A 12,275-nucleotide genomic window follows, 5' to 3' on the forward strand; every position below is an offset into this window, starting at 1 on the left:
ATGTGTATTTTTAAAAATGATTGTATTTATTTATGAGAGAGAGAGAGAGGGAGAGAGAGAGAGAATGAGCAGGGAGGAGAGGCAGAGGGAGAAGCAGACACCCCACCAAGCAGGGAGCCTGATGCGGAACTCGATCCCAGGACCCTGCGATCATGACCTGAGCTGCAGGCAGACACGTGACCAACTGAGCCCCCCAGGGTCCCTATGGGGTGTGTTTTTAACATAATTTTATAAAAAGAAGGCTTAGAGTTCAGAGAAGGAAGAGTGTATGGGTGGGAAGAGCGGCAGAGCTTGGTGAGCTCGGCTGGGGCAAACCCCAGAGGAGTCGTGGTGGTTCTCCGTGTAGGCAGCGGGATGCTGGACACGGTGGCATTTTTAGAACAAGGATGGTAACGGGGCCGTGACATTGACAAGAGGTCCCCGGTGGCTGTCGTGCTGAGTCCTGGGTGCGTGTGGGCTGCGCAGAGAAACCACCAGGGGAGCGCCGCCGCCACCGTGCTCAGGAACTCAGGATGCACCCTGTGAAATGTGCGCGTGCCTGGAGGAAGGCAGGTGGACACGTGGGGGGCAGGAAGTGGGAAGCACAGGGTTAGTGATCCACGGCGGCCTGGAGCCCTACCAGGGTCTCGGGTGGAGTGGACAGCAGGTCGGCTGCACCCACGGCCCAGCGGGACTCCCCGCAGACGTGCTGGCCCAGGCTGGGGGGGCCGAGCCCGCAGCACCCCGGGGCCCCAGCACCCCTTGATGGCGGCCGCAGGACTTGGCTGTGATCACAATGATGCAGAGACAGGGAGGGACAGAGCAGAGCAGAGACCAGCGCTAGAGACAGGGAGGGACGGGTCACATAAATGTCACGCAAGGAGCTGGTTGGGGTAGATGATGCATATCGTGGTGACACAGGACAGACAGGGCAGTGATCGAGGGGAAGGCCCTGATGGGCTGGGGTGTCTCAGGAGTGTGGGCGCCCACCAGGTGAATCTGTTGGTTCAGTGCAGTCCCAGGGAGACCACCTACGGGTAGTTTTTATGGAAAACAAGCTGATTCTGAACTTCCCACAGAAATTCAGAAATTCAAAGGGTTGCTAAGGACCAAGACGCTTCCAAGAAAGCAAAGTGGGGGGTTTGGAGTAACAGGCCCACAGCACTGAACATGGAGCTAACCAGGGCAGGGGTGTGGACACACCGATGCACAGGATAACAATACTCTAAACTGGGCACCAGGGGGCTCAGCGGTGGAGCATCTGCCTTGGGCCCAGGGCAAGACCTGGAGTTCCCAGGATCGAGTCCTGCATCAGGCTCCCTGCATGGAGCCTGCTTCTCTCTCTGCCTGTGTCTCTGCCTCTCTCTGTTCTCTCAGGAATAAATAAATAAAATGATGGCCCCTGGGTCAATGACGAAAGGGAAATGATTCTTCATATATCACCCTGGGTTGGTCTCCCTGCTCGGGGAAGCCACGAGAGCAATGTTGCCCAGCTAATAAGTGTGTTTACTGCGCAGGATGAAGCCGGGGAGCAAGTTTGCACTGTCAGGACCACTTGTCTCCAGCTGGTCGGGTTCCAGGTGATTTACCTTCCTTTCTCTTTCCCATGTATTTCGGGATTCGCCACCTAAGTAAGACTTTTTACTTTTTAAAAATTTTATTTTAAAAAATTTACATGTGCCGCTTTCTGGAAAAGAAGGACAATTTTATCATTCACATTTTTTTTTCCCTAACTGATAAAGTTACATGTGGTTTTTCTTTGGCCAATCGCCAAATTCTGGTGTCTCTGCAGGATAGTAGCTGGCATGAAAATTGCTTCTCGGATTTCACCTTAAAAATGCATTAGGAGACATTCTTCATAAATTCTGTAAAGAGAAACTGCATCTCATTCAAATAAACATCCCCCTTTCTGTGCTGTGATTCAGAATAATAGAGTCTCATGCGAATGAAAAGAAAATTGCCCCAGACGTCTGGCCGATAAAATACAAGTGATGATAAGCATCACGATAAACAGCAGAATCGACGCTGCTGGGGTTTTACTATAATACGGCCCTGGACAAATGTTCTGTCTCGAGTCCTTGAAGATGCAGAAAAGATGGGTGCTAATATGAAGATCAGGTTGTGACCCCTCAGACTCCTTACTTCCATCCCCGCTGCTGCAAGAGCGGCTGGGGTGGGGACCCAGGGCTGCAGAGATCACATCCTCAGAGCTCCAGACACCTGGCTTTCACGCCCCCCCCCCCGAGATCCGCCCACAGGCTGGCCACAGGCCCGGCAGGTGGGACCTGGGGTTCCCCAATGTCAGACGCGACCCGAGTGACTCACGGGGGTGAAGGTGGGGCAGCTGGGGCCCCCTTGCAGACGGAGGGCTCACGGGCCAGGTTCTCCTATCTGGGGGACACCAGAGGCTCCAGGACTGCGTGGGCAGTGGGGCAGGAGCTCACGCTGCCCTCAGGCACTTCCCAGGGCAGATGTGCAACCAGAGGCAGGCGGGGGCGGGGGGGGGGGGGAGTGGCGCGGCTGCAGGGCCCAGCAGCCCCTCCTCATCTCTCCAGGGCCTCGGGCCCCAGGCTGGGGCTGCCCCTGGCGGCTCTGCTTCAGACTCAAGATGCCCCGCGGGCTCTCCGCCACTCCCCAGGCCCAGCTTGGACGTGCTTCCTCCCACCTGGCCACTGGGAGATGCTGCCTACTTGGCCTCCAGTCCTTTGCTGGCCCGTGGACGCTGGGCCGTGCCCCTTGCCCCCACACAGCCAACCCAGACCAGATGTGCTAGTTCCTTCCCAGCTCAGAGCTGTCCCCTGTCCCCACCTGACCCGGGCTGCCCACCAGCCTGCCCGCCCTCACCCCGACCTGTGCCATGGGGCACCTCGGGGAGCTCCTTCTGGCTTCCACAGCCTGCTCCCCAACCCAGTCTTCCCAGCTTGGCTCCCTCTGACCCCCCCCAGCACGGGGCCTGCAGGGACCGTCCACTGGTCCGGGTACACGTGCGTTTACTGCGTGCGGGGTGCACGGTGCGGGGGGCCTGGGGGCAAGAGGCTCCCTGGGCAGAGAGGGCTAATGAGCGTGTGGCCCGCGACCTGCTGCTCTCCTGCCGCGACAGGACCTCTGGGGCCTCTGAGGACAGCCCCAGCGCGCCGACAGCCAGCCTCGGCCCTGAGCAGGGGTGCTGGTGTGCAGCCCTCGCCCCTCCACCCCCACGGACAGGGCCTGCAGACTCCCCGAAGGTCTGGGAGCCAGTGGCTCCTGCTCCGAGAGCCACACGGCTCTTGTCACCGCTTCCCACTCTGCCGCCACAGCCAGAAGTCAGCGGGGAGCGCCAAGGCCCCCACATCTCTGCGTCAATAAAATGTGGTTCAGGTTCACGGGATCCGCATCCCATGCGGTGCTCACGCTCCAGGAAGCAGTCTTCTCTGTGGATTTTCTTCAACCTTCTAAAGCCGTAGAGATGCTCTTCATCCCCGGGCTGCGCGGCAAGGTGGTGGTGGGCTCGGCCGGGCCTGTCCTGTGCTGACCCCCGCCCTGGCCCACCTCGTGGGGGGTCAGAGGGGGGCCCAGACCCAGCCCCGCCGCAGGAGCCTGCTCACACCCCACTGGGCCACACCTGCCCCAGCTGTGCAGCCTGTGGAGCAAAGCAGGGAGCCTGGGGGGCTCCTTGACACTAGGGCCAACTCGTCTCCTGTGGGGCTCCGCATGACCCGGCTCCTGACCTCTCTTCAGAGGCTCGGCTATCCCCCCAGCCAGCAGTCCTCGATGACACAGGCTTCCACATTCCCATCAGGATCTTAAAAAGCGGTGACGCAGGACAGAAGGGCGACGCTCCCCAGCCAGCCAGTAGGGTCCTCCAGCCAGGACCCTTGTCCCCATCGGGTGCTTCTGAGCCCACTCCCCAGGAGACCCCAGGCCCCTGGGCAGCAGGCAGGGCCCCTCCTCCCGCAGCGACGCCCAGAGCTGCGGCACCAGTGACTGGGCCTTGGGAGCAGAGGAGCCCCGTCCCGGTCCACGGCACCAGAAGGCACCGCCAGCCATCTCATTCCAGTGCTTGCTCTGTTACGCATTCAACAGACCTTTATTGGGTGCCTCCCATTGCCCACCCTAGGTGCACGGATTGGTGAAGCACACAAACATCTCTGCCCTCACTCCATTTGTGTTCTAGAATCTTCCTCCACACTGTGGCAGGAAAACCTGGCTTCTCGAGGCAGCAAGGGCCTACTCTGGTGCTCATTAAATCCCTCGCCCGCCCACCCAGCTGCAGCGGGGCTCCAGCATCACCCTCCCCACCCGGGACACAGTTCGGGTATCCTTGCAGGGTCCCTGAGGGTGTCCCGTGGCCCATCACTCTCTGGCCCTCCCCCATCCCCCATGCTGGCCCATGTCCCTGCTCCCTGCCTGCGTCCTTCCCTGTCAAATCCCAGTGTGATGAACCAGGCCAAGACAGCCAACCGCCAAGCACCCCCCACCCCCACCCAGGCAGGCCCTGCCTCGGCTTCTGGCTCCTTCCCAGTCCTCGCTGTGCTGGTGGACACCTGGGCAGACCCCAGGGTGTGTGGTCAACAGTGGCTGCCCAGCAAGACATGCTGAGTTATTTGCTTTCTGCGGCCGGGCCTCTACCGGCAAGTGAAACACAGCTCAGACTCACGTCTGCAGAGCTCACACAGTTTGATCAGCTTTTTCTTGGTGGATGATAAATACTGAACTAATTTAAATCAAATCAAACTGTGAATGTGTGTGGAGCTTCATTAGCATCCAGGTGACTTGCCAGGCCTGATGGGAACTGCAAAGATCAATGAGACGTGGTTACTGGTCTCAGGGGAGTGGCAGCCAAGCTACCAGCATGTTACTCGGTGACTAGTAAGTGTCAGTCCTATGCCCAGGGCAACGGCGACAGGTGGTACCTGGAGCCAGGGTGACGGGAGCCTATCCACATGCAGAAGGGATGGCGTGGGGAGATGAAGCGTGCTGTTTCTGCACCAACGGGCCCCATGCAGTTCTCGGGGCTCCCAGAATGTCTTGGGGCTGGGGCTGGACGAGCCACGGGGCAGGATGCTCGTCTGGAAAATGCACCTATCCTTCTGAGTATAAGAATAGAAAATAAAGCAAAAAAAAAAATCTAAGGAACATTTAAGTTGCCAATAATACTTCCACCCAGAGATAACCATAGTTACCAGTTTTATGTTTTTCCTGCTTTTTAAAAATTTTATGTAGCATGTAGAATTTTCACATATTAAAGCCTGCTCTAAAGGATAACGTCACTGACTGCACAGCATGCGTGGCCAGTGTGCCACAGTGCCTTTGCACACCCATCTGTTGATGGGCATTTACATCGTTGAATTCTATTCCAACAATTCACACTTGTGAGAACTTCCTCCTACAACGTTTCCTGTCACTTTCACTTTCTCCTCGAATAAACTCCCAGAAGTGGGATTACCTGTCAAAGCTGAGGGCAAAACTCTTTTCTATTTGGCACTTGCTTCCCATGAAGGAATTACCAGGTTTCTCCTCCAAACAGGTGTGGAGGTCTCTTCTGGTTTGAATCACCAGCGTTGAACTTCGGCACCTGCGTGTGTGTGAAAGCATGTGCATGTGTGCATCTGTGTGTGTGCATGTGTGAATATGTGCACAAGTGCATACATATGAGCATGTGCACGAGTGTGCATGCACATGTGTGCATTTGGGTGTGTGAGCATGTGCGTGTGAGCACAGGCATATAAGCACATGTGTGCAAGCATATGAGTGCATGCGTTATTGCATGCATGTAAGCATGTGCATGCGAGCATGTGCATTGTGTGGGTGAGTGTGTGCACATGTGTGAGAGCACTGTGTGCGCACAGGTATGTGCACACATGTGAGCATGTGCATGTGAGTGTGTACATGAGCGTATGAGTGAGCCAAAATGAATCACAGAACAGGATGCACATGACCCCGCTCTGCAGAGACCACTGGGGACTGAGCTGTTCTGTGGTCCTCTCCCAATGCTAAAAATATGCCTATCTCCTGTCCGTGAGGTCATCACGTGTAGACAGTGACATGACTCCAGTGACACGGACGTACTGGGGCTTGGGTCACTCTCATCGCGCACCCTACACCCCGGCTGCTCCTGAAGTTCGGGAGAACACTGCAGATCCGATCCTGGCTGCTAACCTGCCCGGGGCCTCCTGTGCCTGCCTCCCCCTGCGTCTCTGGACTTAACGCCGCTCTGGCGTCACCTGTACAGGGTCTCGGTCGGTCACGTCACAGTCGTTTCTGTAACTGAGTTGCAGGCTGCCTTCTTTCTAATAGGTCATGACAGTTAAAAACCAGTAAGCGAGTACCTGTAGGTCAACATGGCAAAGCAAATTTGTGCTTTAAAATCCTCTGTTCTCGCGACAGAAGAACTAGGACGTGTAAGAGGGAGAGCAAGACGGGACAAGCATCCACACGACAGGCGTGTCTCTGAAGACAAGAAGAGAGCCCGCTGAGGGGCATTTCTAGTGACTGCTGTGCCCAGGGGTTGCTGGGCCCCAGTGGGGGCAGGCCCTGTGCTGGCTGGGCCTCGGTTTCCCTCTGCTCTTGCTCTGGACAAGAAGGGGCTGCACCATGCTCCTGGGGCCTGAGTCGGGGGGCTCAGCACCGCTGGGCCGTGGGGGAGCCACGTCGTCACCAGGTTGCCTGGGCCGAGGGGACCGGCTGACGGCCAGAACCCCGAGATCCCCACGTGGGCTGGCGGAGGCGGCTGAGGGCACGTGTTCACAGGAGGAGAGAGAGAAAAATACCCGCCCTCACCAGCTGTGCCCGAAAACCCAAGCTCCGGGCCGTGTGAAGGGACCAACCCTCACAAATGCGGCAGCAGGTGCTGTAAATCACAGGCCTGGGGGGTGCGCGGCCAGATGGGCTCTTTCCTCACACTCCATCGGGTGTGCAAAATCGGGCGTGTTGCAATTTGCGTTGTGCATTCTGTTCTTTCCAGGGGTAACATGGTAGTACATGCGAGGGGCTGAACCGTGTCCCCCCAGGACCCACCTGGGGAAGCCCGAACCCCCGGACCTCAGGTATGACGGTTTGCAGATGGGGTCAGTGATGGAGGTACAATGAGGCCACTGGGGTGGGCTCTAATCCCATAGGACTGGCGTCCTCGTGGGAAGGGGACATCAGGACACAGACCAGCAGACAGGACAGCCACGTGGGGACACAGGGAAGAGACGGGCCCATGAGAGGCCCGAGAGACCAGCCTGGAGCCAGCAGGACACCTGGGGACCCAGCCAAGGGCAGCCGAGGGCCTCGGGTTCTTGCTTTCTCTCTTTGGCTTTTTCTTCTGTTGCTGTGGCACATTTTCAAGTAACTTCCAAGAAAGGTGCAAACCCAGATGCTTCTGGAAGCTTCTGTGCGTCTGTCTGGCGGTCCCACGGCGGGCCCTCAGTGTGGCTCCTGCCCGGGGGGAGAGCTCCGCCTGGGCCTCCCTAGGAGTCTAGAATTTCCAGGGACCCTTCGGCTGTCTGCTCAGGTCTAGGCCCTCTGCCAGCGACCTGCGTGTTTTCGTGGAAGCTCCTAGAATCCTGCCTTTATCCTTGGCATCTCCCAGGCAGTTACACAAGAGGTGGACTCTTTGGGTCTGTTCCCATCAGTGCCGTCACCTCCAGGTGGCCTCCAGGACTTCAGCTTCTCCGTGTTACCCCAGGGACTGACCAGAACCCCCCTGACCAGCTGAGGCCGTCCTGCCCCGACGTTCTGTCTGGTTTTAGCCTCTCCTCTCGGACTTTCTCGGCCAGGTCTCAGACCCGTTTTTACCTGAACACTTGGTTTCTTTTCCAAAAGGTCGCTCTCATTCTCCGAGTGTCCCTTTGTGTGGTATCTGGTTTTTATGTCTGTTCCTCTTCCCAAATAGCTCTGAAAGCACAAACTCAAGATACTTTGGGAAGAGCTCTTCTGTCGCCGAGCAGTGGAGGGGGGTCCCTCCTGGCCTCACCCTCTGCTGTGGGCTCTCCCCCGGGTCCCTCCTGAGCCCTGAATGGCCTCTTTCGGGCCATGAGAGCATAGGCCCAGCTTCCGGAAGCCCTGGAGTTCCCCACAAGCTCCATTCTTTGGCGGGGGGGCTTCTGGTTCTGCCTTTGGCAAGGGGGTAGGGTAGGCCCAACCTGTCAGGGCACCAGGGTGACAGGGTGACAGGGTGACAGCATGGGGAGACACTGAGGGGCCTGATGGCATGGTTGCTGGCGCCGCTGCTGGGTGTTTGTGACACCCCATGCCTGGCCTCAGTATTTGCACTGACCTTGACCTGCACGTGCCCACCTTGACCTCCACGTGCCCACCTTGACCTCCACGTGCCCACCTTGACCTCCGCGTGCCCACCTTGACCTCCACGTGCCCCCCTTGACCTCTGCGTGCTCACCTTGACCTCAGTGTGCCCACCTTGACCTCAGTGTGCCCACCTTGACCTCCACGTGCCCACCTTGACCTCAGTGTGCCCATCTTGAACTCCGTGGCCCGGGCAGACCTCCAGCTGCTCCTGCTGTGACTCACCTCCCTCTGTCCCTGTGCACATGCACCCGTCAGCTTGCCTCAGGCCACCCACTCGCCTGGGCACACCTTTCCTTCCTCTTTGCTGGGTGTGTTCTCTTTGCTGTGCAGCCAGGGGGCGAGGTGGCACCGTCCCCAGAGGAATGAAGGCGTAGGCATGTCGGCCTTTGCTGCTTCGAGTACAGATGACAAAACAGCATCTCCTCAGGGCTCCAGTTTACATGTCTCGGCTCACTTTGCTTCCCATCTGTGCTGGTCACCTGTATCCCCTTGGGATAGGACGCTTTGCACCCTGGCTTCGTGATTTTCTTGACTCGTATGAGCTCTTTACATGTAAAAAGCCGTTCACCCCTCTCCCCTTATTTGCCGCCAATGCTGTTCACATTGTGACTTAGGAATATGAAGGAGAGTGAACCCGTGGTGACAACTGCGTCCTGAGCAGTCCCTGCTTTCTTTGCACCTTAGCCAGGACCCCAAAGCCATTCACGGATCCCCTTGAACTTAACCCGAACGTCTCCCGCAAAACATTTTGGGAGCCCCACCTGGCCCCCTCCCACCTCCGCAGAGTAGGACAGAAGCCAGGTCGGTCCTGGGGTCGTCCAGATTCCCTGGGGACAATGGCCTGTGCTCCCTGGAATTACTGTGACTTGAAAACTTGATGTTTTTGTATCTGTAAGAATCAGGTGGAGCCAACCTGCTTCTCGGGAAAGCCACTTGACGGCCTTCCGTGTGACTGCATGTGGGCCGCCTACATGAACCAGCTACGTGTCTGCCCAGCGGAGCTTTGAAAGCGGCTCCGACTCCTTCAGTTGTTCTCTACAAGCAAACAGAACTATGCCCAGAAAGCCCACCAGCCTAAAGTACTCCCGATGTCACCACAGCACGATGGTCAGCTTTCTGCCCTTAGAGCCCACCTGCGAGCGTTGTCATCCTGTGTGTCAAGTGGGTCTGCACCACCTCCCTCCCAGTTACCAGGCGGATCCAACGAGGCGACCCCTGCATCTGGCAGCTCGGGCCCCTTCACCGGGCACTGGGGGCCAGCAGCTGGAACAGCATCCGTCGTCCCCTGGTGCTGGACATCCGAGATCCAGGGGGGGAGGGGGTCCCTCCCAAGGCCTCCCCTGGGCGAGCAGATAGTCGTGTCCTCCCGGGGTCCTCCCGGGGTTGTCCCTTGGTGTGGGTCTGCGTCCTGACGTCCTCTTCTGATGAGGGCGCAGTCACACTGGAGCAGGGCTACCCTAGTGACCTCGTTTACCTCATCACCTCCTTAAAGACTCCTCTCCATGTACAGACCCGTTCTGAGGTCCTGGGAGGTCGAGAGGAGACACCATCCAGCCCCCCACGCCTGTGTAGGTACCTCCTGGGATTTAGTGTGCAGTGTGTGCCTTCTACCTGCCTGCAGGTATCTGGAAAGTGTCCCTAAAGGGGTGATGTAAGGGACACAGAGTATCTGGGTCCCTGTCCCCAGAGTTGGTGACCCTCAGAGCAAGGGCTGCGGTCGGGGTGCTCGTGGCCCAGGAGCCAGGCCTGTAGCACCTGGCAACATGGTCCCCCTTCCCCCGGAGCTCTTGGCATCAATATTTGCTGCTGCTGAATCATCACGGGGCTGTGGTGCCCCTTGGAGCAGATTTCCCCAATCTTCCCTAAAACAGCAGCAGGCTGGCGACTCATGAAGTTTTGTAACTGAGGGCCTGTCAGGTTTTGTAACTGAGGGCCAAGCTGGGGTGGGAGGGGCTGCTGCTGGCCCACACGCTTAGAGGGAGCAGGGCCTCGGCTTACCCAGCCCGTGGCTCTGGCTCCCGGAGCCTCGCACGCCTGCTCTGCCTTCGTCGTGGCGGCCCCGTGCTGCCCTGGCCTCAGTGAGCGTCGGAACACACCAGGGCCCAGGGAGGATTCTGGCCCCGACCCCTCGCTGTCTTGCTGTGTGACCGCAGGGGGGTCCCTGCCAGCAGGAGCCTTGGGGTCCCCGCCAGGGAAACAGGGAAACTGGCCTCTGAGGGCTTGCGGGGTTGCTGCCCAGGAGGGAGGCGTTGGCGCCAGCCCTGCCCCTCCCCGGTGGGCAGAAGCGGGGTCTGGGGTGATGCTGGGTCTCGAGACTGGGAGTTTACTTGGGTTCCCTTCCTACTGGGAGCTCGGCAGTTGTCTCAGGGGACAAAGCCTTGAAATCCTTGAGGAAACTCCTTCTGAGTGAATGAGTTGCCTTCCTTTCCAATTTTGTTCAGCGGTAAGGGAATGTTGTCCATGTGAGGAGAACTTGGCTTCAGGGGGGTCTGTCTCTGGGGCCTGCAGATGAGGGCTCCTCGTTTCTCCTGTAAAAGCGGCATGTGGTGCCTCGCAGGGGGCAGCCAGGCCGGCTGAGCTCAGGGTGGCGAGCCACGTGATTGTCCTACCTCTGGTCTCTGGGGCCCCTCCACCCTGTGTCCCAGGGTGGCCGCAGCAGTGAGCACTCCCAGCAGAGCACGAGGGTGCCCCTTCCTCCGCATTTCCGCCAGCACCAAGCTGGCGACCTTCTAGAGGCCGGTCATCCTGACAGGTGTGAAGTTACATCTGATTGTGCATTTGATTTGCGTTTCCCTGGTGGTGAGCATTGTTGAGCGTCTTTTCACGGGCCCATGGGCCATCTGGATTGGCTGTCTTCTTTCTAGGCACTTTGCCCATTTGTAAATGCTTTTTGTTTGTTTGCTCTTAAATTATATAATTTCCTTACATATTCCAGATATCATCCACTTATTAAATGTATGCTTTGCAAATATTTTCTCCCCTTCCACCGGCTGCCTTTTCGTTCTGTTGCCTGTGCCGTGCAGAAGCTTTCTCGTGTGATATAGTCCCACTTGTTTATTTTTGCTTTTGTTGCCTTTGCTTTTGGTGTCAGATCCAAGAAATCACTGCCAAGTCTAATGTCGAGGAGTTTTTCCCGATATGTTCTTCTAAGAGTTTTATGGTTTCAGGTTTCACGTTCAAGTCTTTAATCCATTTCGTAATGATTTTTATGTGTGATACACTCCACGTTTGTTGTAGGTTTGTCCACAATCGCCAAGATATGGAAATAGCCTGAGCGTCCATTGACGGGCAAATGGATAAGGAAACTGGTCCATGTACTACTAAGTATGATAGAAAACACATATGTGATGGGATGTAGTCACCCATATAAAGAAGGAAATCCTACCGTTTGCAACGACGTGGATGAACCCAGGGGTATTATCCTCAGCGTAAGAAGCCAGAGAAGGGTAAATCCTGCCTCGGGTCACTTACACGTAGAATCTAGATAAAAAGGTTGAACTCACAGAGGCAGTATAACCGTGGTGCCTCGGGCTGGGGGTGGTGGAAGGGGGGTGTCGGTCAAAGGAAACCAACTTCCAGTCACAAAGTCAGCATGTGGGGGAGACCGTGCAGCATGGTGACCATACACAGTGTAATCTCTAAGGCAACAACTCAAATTATAAAAAGAAGTATAAATGCAATGCTAAGAAAATATAACACCCAACCCTATAAAATGCTCGCAAAACCACAAAAGGCATAATAAGAAGGGGGGGAAAGAGGACATAAGCAATAATATGAATAAAAAACTGTCATGAAGGTAGTAGATATCGATCTAACCATGTTGATAATCATTTTGATTGAGACAATTAGGAGACAGAGATTCACAGAGTGAACTGCCGGACCCCAACTGTAATTTGTCTGCGGGAGATCCTAATTAAAGTAGATATTTAGGTCGATTTAAAGAAAGACACGGAGAAAGAACTGCCATCCTGCTCATCAGACACTGATCGAAAGAAAGCTGGGGGAACTGTATTAATTTCAGACAA

The sequence above is a fragment of the Vulpes vulpes genome, chromosome 7, assembly GCF_048418805.1.
Source record: "Vulpes vulpes isolate BD-2025 chromosome 7, VulVul3, whole genome shotgun sequence".
Taxonomy (NCBI): domain Eukaryota; kingdom Metazoa; phylum Chordata; class Mammalia; order Carnivora; family Canidae; genus Vulpes; species Vulpes vulpes.